General features: G+C 44.2%; 1 protein-coding gene and 1 pseudogene across 2 annotated transcripts in view; one reads left to right on the top strand and one right to left on the bottom strand.

Annotated features, from left to right (window-relative positions):
• Window positions 1-24,160, bottom strand: part of LOC124618105 (ras-related and estrogen-regulated growth inhibitor-like) — a 572,768-nt gene that overhangs the window by 203,525 nt on the left and 345,083 nt on the right. The window lies entirely within an intron of this gene.
• On the top strand, window positions 11,273-11,390 carry LOC124560314 (annotated as a pseudogene).

Raw genomic sequence — 24,160 nt, 5'->3', positions numbered from 1 at the left:
GGAAAATAATTTGGTTCCAGTTTTTTTATCTTTCACAGCTTGTAATCGATTTGTGAGGGTTGCATGCTTGCATGAGTATTGCAAGCGGCTTAGGTAAGAGTATTTGTTCCAGTCAGGGACATTTGCTTTACACTTTGAGCGAAATGAAATCGTCTGTTGTTGACTTCCACTGTTAAGTGCAGGGGTAACAAAGGGGTCATTCCTAAGAAAGCATACGTAAAATAAAGAACAAATGCTAATATCGCCATAAAACCATTTTGCTCCTGTAATTAGTTACCTTTTATTTACTGAGAACTTATTTGACGCATATTTTCTCAATTCCACTGCACCTTTCTGTAACACTTTAAGCAAAATTCATTCGGACGACGCCAATTGAAATCCACTTCAGTCCTAGATTCAGACTTTCCATGTTTTCTCTGAATGGTATAAGATCCATTGGGAAGATACTGGCCGATTTCTTTTCCTATCTTTCACCAAACCAGGTCTCAGCTCCGTCTCTAAAACCCCTCGTCCGTAGGAAGCTAAACCTTAATCTCTCTAGAAACAAAGTAAGTGAAAGACTCTATTAAAACAAATATACAAGAGTTAATTGATAGCATCTGAAACTAACAGAGTGCATAAATGAACTGCTACGATACTTCGCTCGCTGAAGAGGGTCAACCTAGTCATTTCCTTCTGCTAGTAACTAGCAAAAGGCCGGCCAGTGTGGCCGAGCGGTTCTAGGCGCTTCAGTCTGGAACCGCGAGACGGCTACGGTCGCAGGTTCGAATCCTGCCTCGGGCATGGATGTCTGTGATGTCCTTAGGTTAGTTAGGTTTAAGTAGTTCTAAATTCTAGCGGACAGATGACCTCAGAAGCTAAGTCCCATAGTGCTCAGAGCCATTTGAACCATTTAACCAGGAAAAGTTTCTGAAAGTTCGAACTGCTGGAGATGGCACGATAGGGACTCGACTATTGAGGACGCCACTTCTCTACGGCAGCGTGATATACGTAATTCTAGAAACTGTCGTTACGTTAAAAGTGAAATGAGCCACGCGTTTTCTTGCGAAGTGCATAATTTGTAAATTTATAATTTTCGTGTGTGTAGTTTGTGTGGACAGAAAGTTCATCTTGGCGCATGTACGGACACCTAAATTAAAGGTCAGGAACTTTTTTTAGCATACTAGTGTACGAGTGTTTTGCGATTTTTAACTGTATCCTAACGCCGATACAAGTTTCATCACAATCAATCTATTCATTCACAGTGGATGAATAGCGTCCTAAAAATGTGTTCTTACGCTCCGACAGAAGGCAAAACGGCAGATCTCACTCCGAAAATGATGGAAAGCGATATGTAGAGTTGGTTTTAACAGTTTAAAAATAAATGCAGAAGTCTAGTTACTAAAATGGGCTCACTGTTACAATGACCAGCAATAGGTAAACGAATCTGGTAGGTAAACAGTTTTGCAGCATCAGCCTCAGTTTTTATCTTTTTTTAGTCAGACCTCCACCCGATTTTTTTCATTGTGCAAGAAATAAGCCTGTGACAAACTCGTCACGAAAAAAAGGATAAATGGATCACGAATTTATATGACAATTATACTTGCTACTATCCATGGCATATTTACACCAACGTCAGTACTGTAGGGTAAACATAGAGTTTATAGCTGGAAGTGGTGGCATTCTACGCAGCACTAACTCAATGGAGTTAGTCGATGTGTGAAATTTCCTTACCAACTTTTTACTGAAATTTTGCAAATTTTTTAAATGTATGTCACCAGGGAATATAATAGAAAGTTATCGAAATTATGTCTGAGGAAGTGTTTAATGCAGCTGCGAAAACGATCTCACTACAGACTTAGCACAAGCTTATATTAGGGAAGGATGCAGAAGAAACTCGATTGTCCTAGCATTCGCCTTAAATGATTTAGGAAAACTACGTAAGGTCTAAATAAATCCTGTCGGATGGAGATTTGAATCTCGCTTTTCCCAAATACGAGTCCCGCAGTTAAGACACCTTCCCACCTCTCTCGGACATAACGCATGTTTCTCCCAAGAGCTATGCTGTGCATTTTATCTGGCAGTTCATCTACATCTACATCCATACTCCGCAAGCCACCTGCGGTGTGGCGTAGGGTACCTTGTGTACTTCTATCAGTTCTCCCTTATATTCCAGTAGTGGAAAAATGGATTGTCGGTATGCCTCTGAGCGGGCTCTAATCTCTCTAATTTTATCCTCATGGTCTCTTTGCGAGATATACGTAGGAGGGAGCAATATACTGCTTGACTCCTCAGTGAAGGTATGTTCTCGAAACTTCAACAAAAGCCCGCACCGAGCTACTGAGCGTCTCTCCTGCAGAGTCTTCCACTGGAGTTTATCTATCATCTCTGTAACGCCTTCGTGATTGCTAAATGATCCTGTAACGAAGCGTGCTGCTCTCCGTTGGATCTTCTCTATCTCTTCCATCAACCCTATCTGGTACGGATCCCACACTGCTGAGCAGTATTCGAGCATTAGGCGAACAAGCGTACTGTAACCTACTTCCTTTGTTTTTGGATTGCATTTCCTTAGGATTCTTCCAATGAATCTCAGTCTGGCATCTGCTTTACCGACGATCAACTTTATATGATCATTCCATTTTAAATCACTGCTAATGCGTACTCCCAAATAATTTGTGGAATTAACTGCTTCCAGTTGCTGACTTGCTATATTGTAGCTAAATGATAAGGGATCTGCAAAGTGTAGCTAGAATCAGTCCAAGCATAGACTGCTCATGAAGTGTCTTGCGAGAAGACAAGCGTCAACGAAACAATCCGACTTTTTTTCTCCTCATTGCAAAAAATTCACTTTCTACGGTGTTATTTCATGTGTCCATTCGTCAAAGAGAATTCAAATCTAGTATGACATTTGGTTTAATGATGGCTATTAAAAGGGTCACCAAAAAACAAGAAAATTTCTCCAGTAGCGACTGAGTAGCGCTGCAGTCGCAAAGAGACGCCCCGATGCAGGTCAGCCCAAGAGAAAGGATAAGTCGGTGTACGCAACTGTAACACCAGGCTGTTTTGTGAAAACATACTCAAAGTAAAACTTTACTTCTTCATATTAGCATTGTGGCTGCGTAATATGCTCTCCATCAGCTTAAAAACATAATAAACACTAAAAGATCGGTGAACATTTGTTCGGCACTTTTTCCACGCCTGGTCTCGCGTGTCACGCCGCATGTCTGCTGAGGCCGTACAAGAGAGCCACACAGTAGCTGCTGTATTACTGATTATCTTTGTAATACTTCTGTCGCTGTTAATCACCCCCTCTAAACCAAATTTCACATGACACTACTCTATCGAATGGAGCAAACAAAATCACATCCCAGAAATCATTGTATTTGAAATAAGTATGGAACTGACGTCTTCTGACAATGATCGACATCGCATAAAACAAAAGACGGCCGTTATTTGTTCGGCTCCCTGCAAGATTTACAGAAATGAAATTGCAAATATCTGCCGAAAACCCCGAGGATATGTTACTGACGACTGTTTGGAGACGTAACTAGGATATGTGTGTGAAAAAGTGTAATATTAATCTGAGAGCCACATGCGTTTTCTAAAGAATACAAAATAAATGTAAACATCTCTAACAAATCTTTTACTCGAGATTTTTAAATGTTGTATTCTGAACATTTTTTAAAGAAATGAAATTGTCCAACTGCACTATAAAACACAATCGATTTCAATAGCTTTCTTTTGCGTGTATTATCTACTTGATTAGAGAACATCCTCATTGGCTGTAACCTCATATATAACTCTCCACCAGCAGGAGAAAAAGCTTAATGATATCGTACGAAATATATATATGGAATAAAGAACATCGAAAGAGACCATAGAAGACACTAAAATAGTTGCCCAAAATTATTTATTCTTTAGACGTGTGATTCTGTGGTTACGATCATATAGAAGAATAGAGGAATAAAACTGCCTCCATCTTAGAACATCGCTTCAGTTTACTCAGTGTTTTGATTTGCCACGAGCCGGTCGCTGTGGCCGAGCGGTTCTAGGCGCTTCAGTCCGGAACCGCGCTGCTGACACGGTCGCAGGTTCGAATCCTGCATCCGGCATGGATGTATGTGGTGTCCTTGGGTTAGTTATGTTTAAGTAGTTCTAAGTCTAGGGGACTGATAACCTCAGATGTTAAGTCCCATAGTGCTGAGAGCCATTTGAACCATTATTTTCATTTGCCACGAGCGTCGTGTGTTCTCCGTTCTAGTCTATTATAACAAGTAAGACACTTGATTCAATTTGCATGTTACAATGGCGAAAGCGTATATGTTCAAGTATGTTCGGTGCACCTTTCATTTCTTCTCCGTTCCCATCACCCATATATTATTTACAAAGTGGAGACAAAGTTTGTTTCCAGTTTTTTTGGTAACATTACTGCAGAAGAAGATGCATGCTGATATTCTTTAGCGTTACCTGACAGTTATTTTTTCTGTATGAGTCATGAGACTTTTCACTGGTTTGATGAAGCCAGCCACGACGTCCTGTCCTATGCCAGCACCTTTACTTGTATACAATTTCCTCAGTTATTTGTTGGATATACTTTAGTCTCTCTTTCAACCACAGATTTTTAGCCTCTACAGCTCCCAGTAGTATTTAATCGCAGATGTCTTAACACACGTCCAATCATCCTTTCCCATCTTCTTGTCAGTGCTTTCCAGACGTTCCTTTCCTCGGACATTCTACTATGCAACCGTGAACTGAAAATTGATTTACTTCGCCAGCATTTAAAAAAAACTGTTATAAGTAAGGAGGGTTAACATGTAAAGTATTATAAACAAGGGGAGTTAATAGGTAAACTACTATAAATAAAGATGGTTAAAATGTAAATATTGTATTTGTTAGAGCTGCAACTCAGATACGAACAGGCATGAATAAAACAGACAGAAAGCGTCACTTGAATGCATTTTAAGTAAAAGCAGAAAAAATAGGTCCCTTTCATTTAATTCCCAAAGCAATAGGAACATCATTAGTAGCATAATGACATCACAAAATACTCCCCGTGTACACACGATTATACGGAACTATGTTGTAATTTATAGCCTACCGCATCGAAGAAGTTATCCCGTAGCAAATGATGTGAAAGCGAGATAAGTCCTGTAAATCGACAAACAACAGGAACAACTGTTGCAGCGTCACTAATCCGCGCTATTGTAACGCCAGAGTCCGTCCAACGTGCGGGAAATCAGCTACAGCATACCAGTTAACGCTCTTATCTGATTCGCTACTGAGATAATCGGTTTGAACCGTGAAGCTGCATTAAAATTTACTGCGCAACGGTGTCATGTTTTACGTACAGCGGTTGCGTGCCAGCGCTGCAGTTTACGCAGCACCTCGTTCTGCTACCGTTTGCTACAGCTAACACGACGGTTAACACACTAGCTCGTACCCGAAGTACACTCCAATCGTCGACCATTAACAGCAAAATTATTCCGCAACAAAAGGTAAAGAAACGACCGCAAATTTTGCTGGAATTGATTATGAGATGAGAAGTGGTAATTTTCGTGAACTAAAATCCATCGCAAGATGGTTTTTACATAATGCAAGAACGATATTAACTGCAAAGGGTAATGAAACCCCGTAATCAAAACTTTTTATGTTTGTTTTACTATTCACTGAATTTATAATTCACTATGCTTGCAATTTCCAAGTGAAATTAAGGCCGTATTATGAGCAGTATGCAATATAATTCGTTTTTAGTTTGTTTGCTTTCGTAATTTGTGAAGCACTATAAGCGCCGATTAGGTAATATTTGGTTCAAATGGCTCTGAGCACTATGGGAGTTAACATCTCAGGTCATCAGTCTCCTAGAACTTAGAACTACGTAACCTAAATAACCTAAGGACATCACACACACCCATGCCCGAGGCAGGATTCGAACCTGCGTCCGTAGCAGTCGCGCGGTTGCGGACTGAAGCGCCTAGAACCACTCGGCCGGTAATATTTGGCTCTACGTTAGTTGCCACTATTTTGCCCGGCATGGGAGATTAATCTGATGTAAATGAACTGTATACAATGACACCAAATATAGTCATATGTCTTTATGGTGTATTTCTATTTCGAATTTCGCGCTTTCTAAATATCTTACGAAAGATTTTCGTTAAAATTTCTTCAATTGAGAACATGATGACAACAAGAACTCATTTTATGAATTGAACGCACTTCACTGCACAGGACTGCAGGGTATATAATGTTAAAAATTAGTTAATGTTTCTCTTGACGTTCCGGCCAGCACGCAGGATCACTTCTACTTTCTTGGGACACCACTTTTTCATTAAAGAATCCTACTTACCATGCAGATTCGTTGAAACAGGACGCACTTAATCATTTAAAAGGAGCAACTGCGACTTGGTCCACAGCGCCTACGTAATGTTGTCCGTAATTTAAAATACAGTTATTTTCTTGACTTAAAAAAGTCTGAGAGTAAAACATTTTTCGAACTGCGTTGGAGTACGTTACGTATATTCCAGGGACCCACAACACTGGAGAGTAAATGAAATTCTTTTCGTGATGCTTTCAATTTTGGACCGTGTACTGGATATTTTTTGCAAATGTATTTTTGTTTATGTCGACCACTGGGCAGTATTTTGATGACACACGCATGTATTGCCATTTTCACATGGCGTTTACAGTGTGTTCCGTATGATGAGCTGCAACCGCGGTTTCAACGGAAATTAGGAAGAATGATGGACCAATGAATAAAGCATATGGAAACTGTTGAATGTGGTTCAACGAACACGTACTGTTGCTGACGACTATTGACCAGGTCAGCCTTCCACGAGGGCAGCTGACATTGGCGCAGTTGACATTGGAGTCATGTGGAAATAAGTTGAAAGGAGTCCTAAATCTATATAGTGTATTTTATGCCAGTTGTAAATTCTGAAATCAACAATGTTCAAAGTGCTGAAATTCACCTTGAAGAAGCGTGCATACCATTTGCGAGTGTTACACCAACTCCAACACGAGGACTTAGTGGAAAGCATGGCGATGTGCATAGAATTGTTGGAGTGTGTGGAGATGGTTCAAATGGCTCTGAGCACTATGGGACTTAACTTCTGAGGTCATCAGTCCCCTAGAACTTAGAACTACTTAAACCGAACTATCCTAAGTACATCACACACATCCATGCCCGAGGCAGGATTCGAACCTGCGACCGTAGCGGTCGCGCGTTTCCAGACTGTAGCGCCTAGAACCGCTCGGCCATTCCGCAGGCGAGTGTGCGGAGAGTGAGGATTTAAAGTCACAGGCGTTGTTTAGTGATGAGCAGCCTTCCACGTAAGTAGATGCATAAACCGGCCTAACTGTCGTATTTGGCCCGACAAACCTCCAACTGGGTTCACTGAGCACCGACAATGTGTGGTTGAGAATCACACGGACAAAGATGGACCGTTCTTTTTCAGAGAGAAAGTCATTGTCGCTGCCTTTTACTTGAATATGCTGACCTAGTTTCTGCAGTTACAAGTGGAACAAGACGGTATCTTTAACACTGTTGTTTACCAAAATGATGGTGCCCCATGCCACTAAGCGATAATGGTCAAGGACAACCTGAATGAAATGTTTCCCATCTAGTGGATAGGAGGAGGCCGCAGACCATGGGCGACAAGGTCCCCTGACCTTATCCCCTTAGACATTTTTACTATGGGGATTTGTTAAATCAAAAGCCTACACAAGAAACGTGGCTGGCATTGATGAGCTGACAGAGTCCGTGATTCCGTGTCTCCAATCACATCGAAAAATCTGTGAAATGCATTTCGTGAAACCGTACACGGATGACAAGTGTGCTTAGACATCAATGACATACATGTTCCAGTGGGGCGCAGTAAATAGAAAACAATGTTAAAGATGTCTACATTGCACAAAAACGTATGAAGTCTGAAATACATCTTTTCAAGGAAACAGTCATTTATTTTGTGGGCATCCTGTACACAGTGCTGACAATTTGCAGTATGCACAAATGTGTTACTATTCATGGTTTATCAATGATATTATGCGCATCCGAATCAGTGGCAACGGGTGAAAATTTTTACCAGACGGGACTCGACCCGGATGTCACACTTGACGCGAGCACTCACCTTAACGGCCCTGGCCATCTGAGCACGCTTCCCATCCGCCCCAAATTTCCAGACAGTTGCTCACTGCTAACGTAGCGTCACCTATGTGAACCCCTCACCTGCCATTTTGCATTCCCGCAGGATATCGGGTTTGGTGTGCATCCGCACAGAAAGAGTGTGTGTAGTGTCTGACCTTTTGGACATATCCGAAGAAAAGATACCAAAAATGGTTCAAATGGCTCTGAGCACTATGGGACTTAATTTCTGAGGTCATCAGTCCCCTAGAACTTAGAACTACTTAAACCAAACTAACCTAAGGACATCACACACATCCATGCCCGAGGCAGGATTCGAACCTGCGACCGTAGCGCTCGCGCGTATCCAGACTGTAGCGCCTAGAACCGCTCGGCCACCCCGGCCGGCAAGATACCACACATATAATAGTAATGTCTGTAGGCCATTACTGCATTTCATGATATATCTTCAGTATTGACGCACCCCAGGTTCGACCTGCTGCTGGAATCATGATAAATGGTGTGAGCAGTGAATATCATGGACAGTTGGGCTCCTCAGAAGTAGTGTGCGACTGGTCGAAAAGTTTTTTCTCCTGGTTATGAAGTGTTCCGACATAGACGAAGGGTTTAAACAGACCGCTCGCGAACATTGGGAAACTTGGGTCGGATTCTCGGTCAGCCACAAATTTTCACTTGTTGTCAATGAGTAGTTACGTTTAAGCAGCAGCAGAGACAGTTCTGTGTACACTATCGCAATGGCCGAATCCGCTTGTGGAGGTTCCGAGGAGAATAAACGTTGCCAGACTGCATTCATCATATGGCCCCAACACTTGGCGTGATGGTATGTTGCGCCATTGCCGGCCGCTGTGGCCGAGCGGTTCTAGGCGCTCCAGCCTGGAACCGCTTGACCGCTACGGTCAAGCAGGTTCGAATCCTGCCTCGGACATAGGTGTGTGTGATGTCCTTAGGTTAGTTAGGTTTAAGTAGTTCTAAGTTCTAGGGGACTGATGACCTCAGATGTTAAGTCCCATAGTGCTCAGAGCCATTTGAACCATTTGAGGAGGAGACGGACTCGGGTTCTGTGACAGCGATTAAGCAACAAGTGCTCCTCTCGATGTATGCACGATCAGTGCAGAACACTTGTTTACTTGGTTCTAGACGTAAGGCGCCGAGCACTGCCTTGATGGATGTCGCCACTGTGTATACTGGTAACGAGCGTGCTGAGCATTGAAGCCTGTGAAAGGATGAGACGTGCACACATTGTCTATCCAATGGTGTTGGAGACTCAGTGTTTGCGGTGCTGTGTAATGATCATTGTGACTCAGATTATTGCTTGTTGCTGTCAAGTTGTTCTTGAAGCAATTTGATGCCACAAGTGAGGCCTCAACGTACACTTGGATTGCATATGCATTCTGTCCTTGTTGTGCTCTATTCATAACCACATCCACCGTGTGTTGTTAAACTGAATGAAACTGATACACGCTGCCTGAACTACTATCTGCGCATATGGCGTTAGGCTCACCTCCATTAAATGGTTGAAATGGCCCTAAGCACTATGGGACTTAACATCTGAGGTCATCAGCCCCCTAGACTTAGAGCTACGTAAACCTAACTAACCTACTCACATCACACACATCCATGCCCGAAGCAGGATTCGAACCTGCGACCGTAACAGCAACGCGGTTCCTGACTGAATTAAAAACATGAGCAATGTATATATTTGATTCTGCCGATGCATGTTAAGCTTGCCCTGATCGTATATACTAGTGAAATATTGAAGTACCTTTTCTAATACTACTTTGTTTCATGTGTACTATGGGATATTTTGCATACTATATAAAGGACTTGAAAACCGATGTGACGAGTATTTGCGTGTAACTAATGACACCTGTAAATTGAGGGAATCATTTCTAACAATTTTGTTTCATATTAATAAGGTCGGTCTGGCTCCCGGATGAAGCTGGTAAAATTTGTTCAACAAAGGATTACGGTCATTATTGTTTGGTGTTCTGAGTACAACCTGTGTCAGACACTAATCGTTAAAATCTATTCTGTGATACCATTATCTTGAAACCTTAGTAGAATTTCCAGGTGTACAGCTACGTTATCCAAAGTCTGAGACTTGTCAATATCCTGGTGTTTGCAGTGTGATTTCAGTTCAAACAATATACTTGATGCTCTTGTGAAAAACTGTTTATTGAGTTCAGTTGATTTTTAATTCAGTTAACTTCTTTTGTGTTGGATCAATAATTCTTTTAAGAGCAGTTAAATAATCTTGAGCAATTACTGGTTTGAATAATTATCATGTTTCAGCATTATAATTTATTCTTATAAGGCAATTATTCCATGGAACACTCAATTGTAATTTGCTGAGCTGTGAAATTTTTAATACATGTGTTTTATGTAGTGTATGTGTTAATCAATCGTTTCCTTCCTTTCCTAATCCAAGCGTCCGAATGTTTCTACACAGGGGCAATAACTCTTTTACAATATAATACGGTACATAGCCACAGAAATGTAGTATACTTATATGGATATGGTGTCTGTTTTTTCGGACATGTCTGAAATAACAGACACCATTGATGACCTGCAGCCGTCTAGAACGAAATTAGAATTATATATTAATACCTTCAGTTGCTGACGGGCGTTGATATATATCAATGGGGACAGGTGAATATGTGTGCCCCGACCGGGACTCGAACCCGAGGTCTCCTGCGTATATGGCAGCCTCAATAGCCCGCGATCCCGCCACTGTCAAGTACCGATATATTTTGGTAGACGTTTCTGCTTTCTTTTCTTTTTTTTATTTGAGTCATCAGTCTGCTGAAGGGTTTGATGCGTCCCGCCACTTATTTCCTCTCCCGTGCCAACCTCTTCATCTCAGGGTGCAGTTGCAGCCTACGTTTTCTGGATGTATCCCGACATCCTTCTGCTTCTACAGTTTTTACCCTCTACAGTTCCCTCTAAAAGATGGGCTTTATTCGCTCATATCCTACCATCCTGTCTCTTCTTCTTGTCAGTGTTTTCCTTGTATTCCTCTCCTCGCCGATTCTGGGGAGAACCTCCTCATTCTTCAACCTGTCAGTCCACATGGTCTTGAAGATTATTTCTAATCACCACATCTCAAACGCTTCGATTCTCTTCTGTTCCGGTTTTCCCACAGTACAAGTCTCACTGGACAACGGCCTTGCCGCAGTCGTAACACCGGTTCCCGTCAGATCACCGAAGTTAAGGGCTGTTGGGCTGGGCTAGCATTTGGATGGGTGACCATCCAGTCTGCTGAGCGCTGTTGGCAAGCCGGCTGCATTCAGCCCTTGTGAGGAAAACTGAGGAGCTACTTGATTGAGAAGTAGCGGCCCCGGTCTCGTAAACTGACATACGGCAGGGAGAGCAATGTGCTGACAACATGCCCCTCCATATCCGCATCGAGTGACGCCTGTGGGCTGAGGATAACACGGCGACCAGTCGGTACCTTTGGACCTTCATGTCCTGTTCGGGGGTGGAGAGAAGTCTCATTACCACACAGATCTGTACTCCAAACATACTTTCCTCGTATTAAAGCCCTTGTTTAATACTGGTAGACTTCTCTTGGCCATTAATGTCCTGTTTACCTGTGCTAGTCTGCTTTTTATATCCTCATTGCACCGTCCGTCATGGATAATTTTGTTGCCTTAACTTCAGCTACTTCACGATCGTCTGACTTGATGTTAAGTTTCTCGCTGTTCGCATATCTGCTGCTTCTCATTACACTGATCTTTCTTCGATTTACTCTCAGTCCATATTCTGTACTCATTGGACTGTACATTCCATTCAGCAGATCCTGTGATTGTTCTTCACTGTCACTAACGATAGCAATGTCATCATCGAACGCTATCATTGATATTCTTTCACCTTGAATTTTAATGATACTCTCGAACCTGTCGTTGATTTCCGTCATAGTTTCTTCGATGTATCAATTGAACAGTAGGTGCGAGAGACTACATCCATGTATTACACTCTTTTAATCAGAGCATTTCTTTCTTGGTTTCCAATCTTATTGTTCACTCTAGTCTCTTGGACATATTGCATATGACCCGTATTTCCCTGTAGCTTACCCCTGTTCTTCTCAGAGTTTCGAACATCTTGCAGCATCTGACATTGTCGAACGCTTTTTCCAGGATAACAAATCCCATGGACGTTGAGCCCTGCGCGGCTTGTGTTCATGCCATTTCTTGTTTGTCATCTTCTTTTACGGTACTGCCACCTCGTTTTCTTATTCCATTTACTGGCGTCACTAACTTCTGCTTTACTTGCTCGTGAGTGGCAGCAGCAGCGCTTATCGATAAGTGCGCTATCGTATATTCTCTGGAGCGACCGATAGTGCTTCCGGCTCTTCGTGTGTCTGGAAGTCAGTTGGACCAGGAGTGCAGTCGGGCATGGAGCATTGTCGGGGACGGAGCGCCAGTGAGGTGCTGACAGACAGTACTTGCCAAATGCTGGCGACACACACGTGAATAGTCTGACTGAAGGACACAGGAGCGGGAAAGACCGTTGGTTGGTTGTACGGTCGGCCGTCTCATCGGCCGACGTGTATTTGGTCTTTTGACCATTTCCGTGTGTGTGGCAGTTAGTCGGTTGGGACAGAGCAGCGAGGAAGTCTCCGTGGCGCGTAGTCAGGCCGGAGCCGCTGGCGGCGTGCATGCGCGGTTGGAGTTGTGAGGCACTTCTTGTGAGGGCTACGAAGTTCGTCGCCCATCGATGCTGGACACTAGAGTTGAGTGCTTACTTAACCCACTCTCAAGCCTCAACTGCTATTACATCTCTTCGTTTCATCCTGGTTATCGTTTTCTGGGAGATTCCCGTGAACAATAACGTGTGTGAATTGAAGCCATTTAGAATTGCAGCCATCTTCTTCTGTCGTGTTTAACTTAATTTAATTCATTCCTTCATTAATGAAGTGCACCAGCGGTATCTTCTGCCTTGCGGCCGTTGACGTTCCAGCAACCTGCCCTGGTCGTTGACGTAGTTTACGGCAGTGTATTTTCCTCGTCGTGTTGATGCTGCCCAGCACGGCGTGTAGTTCGACATTTGAGGTGGTGTTGGTAGTTTTTGGCGTTTATTCTGACTTGGATAAACTGGGCACCAGTATACAGAACGTTGTGCTATTGACATCTTGTTGTCGTTTTGCTGGTCGGGTGGAGTAGAACTGTTGTTTGTTGGTTCGTTGGCTGGCTTTCGGTTAGGTCGCCTTCCAATTAAGAGGTTGTCGGTCTGGCAGCCTGTCTCACCTGAACGTGCGTTAGTGTTACCTTCCCAGGCTGATCCTTGGAACCTTGTGAGCACCGCTCCTTGTGTTTTACATAGTGATTTCCTTTTTAGTTTTAAGAACTCTGTGTGGCCTTCTGCCGAACTCTACCTTATTAAAATTGCAAGACTTTTCTCTTTAGGCCTTAAGCCATAAAAACATTTTTGTTTGGTTTGTGGCCTTCAGTCGAGTTTCAGGCTTTCAAAATTAAAATCGAAAATTCCTTGTGCCTAGGCCTTAAGCCGTAAATATGTTTCAAGTTGGTATGTGGCTTTCAGCCGAGTTTTCAGCCTTTTCAAATCAAAAGTTGAAAAATTTTGTCCAGGCTTTAAGCTGTAAGAAATATTTTCTAGTTTGTATGAGGTCTTCAGCCGAGTTTACATGAAATATTTTAAGACACGGCCTTCAGCCTAGGCCTAGGCCTTAAGCCGTTGTTTGTTGATATGCGGCCTTCACACGAGTTTTCAATCTACTTAGATTAAACATTGAAAATCTTTGTCTCGGCCTTAAGCCGTAACACTGTTTTTGATAAATAGGTGGCCTTCAGCCGAGTTCTGTGGGAAAAATTTAAGCTAAGGCTTTTACCCTATTTATATTGAAGATAATTCATTTGTTCTAAAGAGGTGAAACCTCCGGAAGAACTCCTGTACTTTAACTCCTTGCTTAGGCCTTGTGCCTTGGATTTTCGATGTGGCCTTCAGACGAATTAAATTAAATCAAAGGAGGTCTTTCGTTAAAATCCTGAGAGTTTTTGATTCTTGCTTGTATGATTGTCTGTTTTAAGAAATAAAGTTTATATGTTAAGTGCAACTGACAGTAACTTATTTTGGCCCCTTTCCACAAATATAACAGCATCCGCTCTGTCCTGCTAGCCCAGGGGTTTCAGACGTGTCTTCATTTTTCTTTAGTCTTGTTTTAACCATCAGCAGCTCCCTACAGGAGGTGTAACACGGTCTTCTCACAAAGAAACAACATTCAGCCGGCCTCGGTGGCCGTGCGGTTCTAGGCACTTCAGTCCGGAACCGCGTGACTGCTACGGTCGCAGGTTCGAATCCTGCCTCGCGCATGGATGTGTGTGATGTCGTTAGGTTAGTTAGGTTTAAGTAGTTCTAAGTTCTAGGGGACTGATGACAGATGTTGAGTCCCATATGGCTCAGAGCCATTTGAACCATTTGAAACAACATTCAATTGCGATTTCTGAACGCGATACCTCCTGTGTAATATTTCCGTGTATACACAACGCAGGAGGAGTCACTCGTACATGCTCTGTGTGGTTGTGTTGAAATGCTAATCATTTAATTATCGATTTTCTGGATTCTGGATTCTGGCATGCTAGTTTCAGAGTGTTGCATTATTCCATGTTAACAGTGTAGATGTCAGAAGGTGAAGTAGCACAGGACGCCGGAGGCATTCGCCACAAGAGCGCTGAGAGCTGAGGAGAGATTGGCTCAACAGGTGAGCGGGCAGACCGGCCGGTGGTGGGACGAGCGCCAAGCGTCTGGAAAGTCGCTGCGTGCGAGGTCCAGGGACTGGCCGCTGTCGCGGTTATTATGCAAATGGCGCCGCGACGGGGCGGGCCGGAGAGCGACATTAAACTAGCAGGGAGGGGGAACGCCAAAACGAACAAGCCGCGCCAACTAATTAAGGCGTAGAGATAGGCTTTGGGGAACCGGTAGCGGGTCAGGACGCGGACCGCTCGATTGCTCTGGCCGCCGGCTGTGGCTCGGCGCGCCGTCCGCGGTTCGTGTTGAGCGGGCAGGCGTAGTGGACGCTCTGAGACGTCGGGCGTGTGTGTGGCGAATCGTCTCTAAGCAACCGAGCAAGTAAATCACTGAACCCTAGGAGAAACCTCGCTTATTCACTGAAGAGCCAAAGAAACTGGTACAGCTGACTAGGGCCCCCGTGAGCACGCAGATTTCCGCAACACGACGTAGAATGAATTCGACTAACGTCTGAAGTAAATCTGGAGGGAACTGAGACCACGCATTCTGTAGGACTGTCAATAAATCCGTAGCAGTATGAACGGGTGGAGATCTATTCTGAACAGCACGTTGCAAGGCACCAGATATGCTCAATAATTTTCATGTCTGGGGAGTTTGGTGGCCAACGAAGGTGTTTAAACTCAAAAGAGTGATTCTGGAGCCATTCTGTGGCAATTCACGACGTGTAGGGTGTCGCAATGTCCTGCTGGAATTGCCCAAGTTCGTCGGAACGCACAATGGACATGAATGGGTGCAGGTGCTCAGAAAGGATGTTTACGTACGTCACGTCTCGGAGTCGTGTCTAGACGTATCGAAGGTCCCGTATCATGGCAACTGCACGCACCTCACACCATTGCAAAGCCTCCATCATCTTGAACAGTCCCCTGCTGATATACAGGATCGATGGATTCATGAGGCTGTCTCGATACCCGTACACGTCAATCCGCTCGATAATATTTGAAACGAGATTCATCCGACCAGGCGACATGTTTCCAGTTATCAGCAGTCCAATGTCGGTGCTGAAAGGTCCTAATTTTGTGTCGTGCAATCATCAAGGGCCGGCCGCAGTGGCCGAGCGGTTCTAAGCGCTCCAGTCAGGAACCGCGCGACCGCTACGGTAGCAGGTTCGAATCCTGCTTCGGGCATGGATGTTTGTGATGTCCTTACGTTAGTTAGGTTTAAGTAGTTCTAAGTTCTAGGGGACTGATGACCTCGGAAGTTAAGTCCCATAGTGCTCAGAGCCATTTGAACAATTTCAATCATCAATAGTACAGGAGTGGGACTTCGCCTCCGAAAGCCCCTATCGATGATGCTTCGTTAAATGGTTTGCACGCTGACACTTGTTGTGTGCTCAGCATTGAAATTCGTGGCAACTGGCGGAAGGGTTGCACTTCTGTCACATCGAACGAATCTCTTCAGTCGTCTTTGGTCCCGTTCTTGTAAGATCTTTTCCCGGCCGCAGCGATGTCGGACATTTTATGTTTCGATTGGTTCCTGATATTCACGGTACACTCGCGAAATGGTCGTACGGGAAAATCACCACTTCATTGCTATAGCCGGCCGCGGTGGTCTTGCGGTTCTAGGCGCGCAGTCCGGAACCGCGCGACTGCTGCGGTCGCAGGTTCGAATCCTGCCTCGGGCATGGATGTGTGTTATGTCCTTAGGATAGTTAGGTTTAAGTAGTTCTAAGTTCTAGGGGACTGATGACCACAGATGTTAAGTCCCATAGTGCTCAGAGCCATTTTTTTCATTGCTATATCACAGAAGCTGGGCCCCATCGCTTGTGTGCCGACTATAACACCACGTTCAAAGTCGCGTAAATCTTGAGAACTTGCCATTGCAGCAGCAGTAACCGATCTAACAACTGCGCCAGACACGTCTTGTCTTACATAGGCGTTGTCTACCGCATGTCTGTTAACATATCTCTGTATTTGAATACGCATGCCTGTTCAAAAATGATTCAAATGGCTCTGAGCACTATGGGTCTTAACATCTGTGGTCATCAGTCCCCTAGAACTCAGAACTACTTAAACCTAACTAACCTAAGGACATCACACATATCCGTGCCCGAGGCAGGATTCGAACCTGCGACCATAGTGGTCGCGTGGTTTCAGACTGAAGCGCCTAGAACCACTCGGTCACAACGGCCGGCCGCGTGCCTGTACCAGTTTCTTTGGCGCTTCAGTGTGTAAGGGACGATGAAAAAGTTTCCGTTAAATGGTTTTGCTGCAGCGTATATCCAACGTAGCGCGACTCCGATGTTGGTATCTAAGCACCGACATTCAGCTAAGGGATTAGTGCAGCATTCGTGTCTTTCTGACGTGCGAGCAGTATGTAGCGATGTCATTACCATATGCGTCCAAACAGGACCAATTATCTGCTTTTCCTTTTTTGGCTCCCGATGGACAAACGCCATTAAAGCATCCATCGGGGAATGGAGCTTTGTCTGTCCAAATGGTGCGCTAAGTTCCGTACTGATCGCGATTTCACACAAGACGCCGGTCGATCTGAACATTCCGGAGAACAGGCAGGCGGTTGGTGACGGGATTAGAGCGGACCGGCACATAACCATTCATTTGCTAGGAAAGGATCTCATTAGCTTCGAATAGCGTACAACACTTTATGGTCTGCATCCAGTGGATTCTCCGGGCGTTGAATGCACAGCATTGGTGTGTGCTGAAGCACCTGATGCGCTTCACTGTTGAAGGCAACACGTTCCTTGAGCTCACTGTTGCGGCTATGAAGGCCGATGCCACCACTGGGAATCGGAGTCGAAAGCATCGACGGTTCAGCCTTGTTGTCCATCACCCTCTAGCCTGAAAAAGTTCAAGAGCCAGCCATCTGCTGGAAAGATGATGCTCACCCTGTTCTTCGATCACTGGGATCCATTTCTTATTGGTGTCTCCATCATTGGGGTACGGTTTTGCGCAGAGCTGGAAAAATTACGGCGTCCAATCAAGGTGAAACCTCCGGGAAAACTGGGACAAGCGGTGCTGCAGCTCCATAATAATGCAAGTTACCATATGCAAATGTCGTATCGCAGAAGTTACGCCAACTCAAATGGAAGACGTACGAGCACCCGCCGTATGGTCCTTGATCTGTCTCAGGCCTTCGGTTCCTTAAAAAAGGCGTTGAAGGCATGAAGATTTCTGTTGGACAAGAATGTGCAGCAGCTGGTTAAGGACCTCTGCACACGACAGAATTACGAAATGAGTATCTTCAACATGGTGGGTCGGTGGGATGATTCCTCCGTGTTCTCGGCAATTTTACCTGACTGGCAAGTCGATTTTGGACAGCACGGTCATCGAAAAGCAACTTTTTGATCGCTCCATACACCGCGACGCATCACCTCTAGTCTTGATAATGGTCTCAGTTTGGCGGGGAAGAGAGTCCACAAATTTCTGCAGTTAACGCCATATCCATCTGAGGCCATCATTGATCACCAAGAGTTACCAGAATGCGAGCTTTCACCCGCAGTTGCAAATAGTATCAGACATTTTGTACGGGATTAAGACAGGGTCATTTAGCAGGCCACTCGTGTTGCGATATGGCGCCTCAGTGTTCATCGAACCCAGAATGTATGTCTACAACTATACTCCGCAAGCCACAACTTGCCGTGTGTGGTGGAGGATACTTTTTGTGCCAAAGTCACTTCCCCATTTCCTGTTCCAGTCGTGAATAATTCATGGGAAGAAAGATAATTTGCAAGCCTCCGCGTGGGGCTTTACTCTAGAATCTTGAAAATGACAGAGTGTCGCCAACTTCACCCGGCTGCTGTCCGCTAAATTATTTTAATTTCATATTGCCGTTGACAGTTACATTCATCACGCTATCGTCACTCGAGACGAGCTTACGTGTATACATATGTTCAAGCTTAATAAGCAATACTTGGCAGAACATAAGAAACGACTATACTACTGTACTCTCTTCATTACATTCCTTTCCATGCCCATAACCATTTCGTCATGTTCTTAAAACAGGTTCATAGTAAAATGTAATACTAGCACAGAACCATTCTGAATAAGTTGTGCGTAAGATAGTAGAAAAATATTTTACGTACTATCGTTTTTACGCAATCGAGACAGAAACTAAGTTATCAGATTGATCTAATGCATTCGGTTCGTATGCATCGGTCCTACATAAAACAATGGAATTGCGTTTCTATGACTGAAACAACAAAAATATGTCCAGCGAATATAAATACTTTCAGGTAAGTATAGAACCTTTGTGTCATAACAATTGCTGAAACTATGTTATTGCCGACCGGTGTGGCCGAGTGGTTCTAGGCGGTACAGTCTGGAACCGCGCGACCGCTACGGTCGCAGGTTCGAATCCTGCCTCGGGCATGGATGTGTGTGATGTCCTTAGGTTAGTTAGGTTTAAGTAGTTCTAAGTTCTAGGGGACTGATGACCTCAGCATTTAAGTCCCGTAGTGCTCAGAGCCATTTGAACCATTTGAACTGTGTTATTCGCAGGTCATGGATATGGCCTCTTTTCTCACTTTGTTACTTACAGTTCGATTTTAAAGCAGCGTAAATAATCATGCGTGTCTCCGTTACTCATGATACCACATTTTCATGAATCTCACTCAAATTTACAAATATATGTAACAACAGCTCTTGCACCTACACGTCGTAATAAAGCGTCAGGTAGAAAGATCATTTAACACTATATATATATATATATATATATATATATATATATATATATATTGGCAACATAAAATAAGGGAACACAGTTTGGTGATTTCACATTAACATACTCAACATGTTCAAATTTGGAAACCGGTCATTGGATACGAGATGAACGCTGACTATAACAAATCAGCTGCAGTGGAGGATAAAGTCAGGACAGCTAAAACCAGTCTCTTAGCTTTAGCCTGCTTCGTAGATTTGGAAGCGCTACTGTGGTATATTACACGATCTGGTCGAAAGCATCCTTAGGTGACATTAATGGAAGCCCATTCCTCCTAAAGAGCCCAAACCGGAGAAGATACTGATACTGTACACGTGGGTCTCGAGCGATGTTCCAACTCGTCCCAAAGGAGTTCCATTTGGTTCCGAACGAGATTCTGGGTAGGCCAGTCCATTTGAGGAATGTTACTGCCCCCAGACCACTGCCTCGCAAATACTGCCTTATGGTAGGATACAATACCATGCTCCAACAGTCAGCGTCTCCGGATTGCTCCCGTACTGTACGCAGTACATGCTATAAAATGGATTCATGTCCTTCCGCATAAAGCGTTTCTTTAAGAATAATTAGGGGACCCCACGCAATAGCGAAAAATGCCCTCTCGCCGTAAAACCACCTTCTCTGTACTTCACCATTACCAGTATATGTGATGGCAGGTAAGGTTCTCAGCGAATTCGCCAAACCCAAACTGTTCTATCGGATTACCACGTAATAGGGCCTATTTCATCATTCCAAATAACTTGTTTCGTCATCCATTGTCCAATGGCGTCGCTTTTTATACCATCTCAATCGTCGCTTAGCACAACCTACAGGAATGTGTGGCTTATGACGAGCTGCTCGAACATCGTACCCCACTATTTTTAACTCCTTAAGCACAGTCAGTCGGTTTCGGAAACTGACATAGGGTCCCGTAGAGCGATGTGCTGACCACACGTCCCTCCAGATCCGCATCCAGTGATGACTGTGAGCTGAGGATGACACGGCGGCCGGTCGGTACCGTTGGACCTTCATGGCCTGTTCGAGAGGAGTTTAGCTTAGTTTTACGCACAGTCAGTGTGCTAGGTGGACCGCTCACGATTGATTCCTTCCGCTGATTTTAGAGCCACCCTCCGGAGTGTTCGACGGTCCTTGTCCGTCAATACATGAACTCTGGCCAGTCTTGGTAGAGCTGTGTCTGTTCCTACGCGTTTACACGTCACAGCTCCAACACACGACTTGGGCTGTTTAATAAGCGTTGGAAGTCCCTGATGACCACAACACTTTCAGAGTCTTTCATGCCGAATCTGGCTTCCTCAGATCCAGTATTCACATTTAAATTCTGATGAAGGTACTCTTAGAAGTGTTGAAACCTGGTTAATAAGACTAGAAATTGTGACCGAGGTCTCATTTGTTTCAACTTTAATTTATAAACGGTCACCGAACCAAGCAGTCATGTTTAAAACTTCAGTATTCCATGACTTTCTTCACCCCAGTGTATGGCACGTAAGTAAAAACACGTGTCCATGCTGATCTAGCAGGTAGACTGGACGCTGGAGATCCCGGGTTCAATCTCGTTCCTGTCCGTGCAGGATCAAAAAGATACGGGAGGTAAAAGAAGGTCCAGGGCGCTTGACCCGCCACCCGAACCTCCTAGTGTAGCGACGAAGAAAAGCTGTACTCTACCTGTTGTCGGGTCAACAACCAAGTCACGAGCTGGCGCCGCAGATTTTACCTTTACTATTGTTTACTGACCTTACGACTTATCTTAGAAGAAAGATTAAGGAAAGGCAAACCTACGTTTCTAGCATTTCTAGACTTAGGGAAAGCTTTTGACAATGTTGACTGGAATACTCTCTTTCAAATTCTAAAGGTGGCAGGGGTAAAATACAGGGAGCGAAAGGCTATTTACAATTTGTACAGAAACCAGATGGCAGTTATAAGAGTCGAGGGACACGAAAGGGAAGCAGTGGTTGGGAAGGGAGTGAGACAGGGTTGTAGCCTCTCCCCGATGCTATTCAATCTGTATATTGAACAAGCAGTAAAGGAAATAAAAGAAAAATTCGGATTAGGTATTAAAATCCATGGAGAAGAAATAAAAACTTTGAGGTTCGCCGATGACATTGTAATTCTATCAGAGACAGCAAAGGACTTGGAAGAGCAGTTGAACGGAATGGACAGTATCTTGAAAGGAGGATATAAGATGAACATCAACAAAAGCAAAACGAGGATAATGGAATGTGGTCGAATTAAGTCGGGTGATGCTGAGGGAATTAGATTAGGAAATGAGACACTTAAAGGAGTAAAGGAGTTTTGCTATTTGGGGAGCAAAATAACTGATGATGGTCGAAGTAGAGAGGATATAAAATGTAGACTGGCAATGGCAAGGAAAGCGTTTCTGAAGAAGAGAAATTTGTTAACATCGTGTATAGATTTAAGTGTCAGGAAGTCGTTTCTGAAAGTAATTGTACGGAGTGTAGACATGTATGGAAGTGAAACATGGACGATAAATAGTTTGGACAAGAAGAGAATAGAAGCTTTCGAAATGTGGTGCTACAGAAGAATGCTGAAGATTAGATGGGTAGATCACATAACTAATGAGGAAGTATTCAATAGAATTGGGCAGGAGTTTGTGCCACAACTTGACAAGAAGAAGGGACCGGTTGGTAGGACATGTGCTGAGGCGTCAGGGGATGACAAAATTAGCATTGGAGGGCAGTGTGAAGGGCATAAATCGTAGAGGGAGACCAAGAGATGAATACACTAAGCAGATTCAGAAGGGTGTAAGCTGCAGTAGGAACTGGAAGATGAAGAAGCTTGCACAGGATAGAGTAACATGGAGAGCTGCATCTAACCAGTCTCAGGACTGAAAACCACAACAACAACAACATTGTTTACACCGTATCACTCACAGACAAGTCGTTTATTTCAGTGCGCTTCCACCTCATTATTTGGATCCGAGATGCTTAGAGCACGGAGCGCTCAGTCTGCGGAGTGACGGGGCGGCAGTCGGCGCACGCTACGTCCGACCTGCAGCGCAAGCTGACGCTCGGTTCAGTTACCCCGGGAGACGCTAATGGAGCGCATCGCCTTACATATTAATCGGTCAGACGGACGCGACGCATCTGTATGCGGCAGGCATTGTAATTTCCAGTTAGACGCCGCATTCCGGACCGTGTTTATTTTAGGAAGCACCATAATACCCGTATTAATTCCGGTGACCTCGCCAGCGAGTTATGGTCATTATTATGGGTGCTACGCAGCGCCTAAGTAATTTCTTAATCGCAGCTGTGGTGGTTTTTAATTAGTACGTCGGCCGAGGAACGCGTAGAAAGCGAGCGGTGTGGGCCGGCTGGCGCACGTCGGAGAAGGACGCGACAGGGGGCGAAGCTAAAAACATGGAGGCGCGGCGCGTGGCAGTCAGCAGTACCTCATGGCCGCCTGCTGGCTGTGGACTGTCGACTTTTTTTTTTACTGTTTCACTGTTAACAGAGGAGAGGACAGAAGTACAATTTTCTTATGCGAGGAATATTGTCAAATTGTGACCGGGTCGACAGAAACATACTGAGAGCGACATCGTACGTTTTCTGTACCGGGTGAACCCGAACTCCAACGGTCAAATATCGGAGGTAGTTCAGGAATTTTAAGATGAACATAAACAGTCTCGATGGCAAGAAACATTTATCTTTGTCGTTACCGGTTTCGGTCAGTTACTGACCATCTTCAGACCTCATCCCATGTTGTTAGGCGGTGGCGGTGAACGGAGCAGGTGTTACGGACTCTACGAATGGTGCGGCTGTGGTAACTCGACTTTTTAAGGTTTTGTATATAGTTTCACGTATCAGCATATGTTGAAATTTGGTTTCCTTTTCCATGTCTATCTGTATCCAGGTATATGTCACTGCCAAAATACCCTGGTTTTGATAATCTTAAATCGAACCTGGAATTTTCCGTAGTGGGCTGCAGCAGATATTTTTAGAAAGTAATATTTTCTTCGGAACCTCTGTATTTTGTTACACAATTGCATGATCTGGAAAAAGCATATCTACAACAATACACATGACGGTGTGTGGCGGACGATACTTCTGGTATTACCAACTGATCCCTCACTTTGCTGTTCCGTTCGGGAAAGTCGTGTAGGAAGAACAATTGTCTATAAGTGTATTAGCTCTAATTCCTCTAATTTCCTCGTTGTGGTCATTTGAAGAGACGTATGTTGTCCGACTCTTCACGGTAAATAATTTCTTGAAATTTCAATAGTAAACATGTCCCCGTTGCAGAGCGCCTCTCTTGTAACGTCTGCCATTGGACTTTGTTGAGCTCTTTTAACACTCTCGCGCAGCCTTGAATGATCCCGCGATAATACGCGCCGCTCTCCGTTGGATCTTTCCTATCTCTCCTTCCAGTACTACCTGGTAGGGGCCCAGAGTGATGAACAAAACTCAAGAACCTCTCGAAAAATCGTCTTGTAAGCCACTTCCGTAGAAGATGAATTACATTTCTTTAATATTCTTCCAATAGCATTTAGATGGTAGCTCATTTACAGTTACATACCTTCGCCCATATCTGCCCGTGAAACTCAATGTGCTCTGTAACACGTGCAGAAACTTTTCCTGGCCAGCACGATCTCCA

This window comes from Schistocerca americana, chromosome 1, assembly GCF_021461395.2.
Source record: "Schistocerca americana isolate TAMUIC-IGC-003095 chromosome 1, iqSchAmer2.1, whole genome shotgun sequence".
NCBI lineage: Eukaryota > Metazoa > Arthropoda > Insecta > Orthoptera > Acrididae > Schistocerca > Schistocerca americana.
This window is presented reverse-complemented; position numbering and strand designations above follow the sequence as displayed.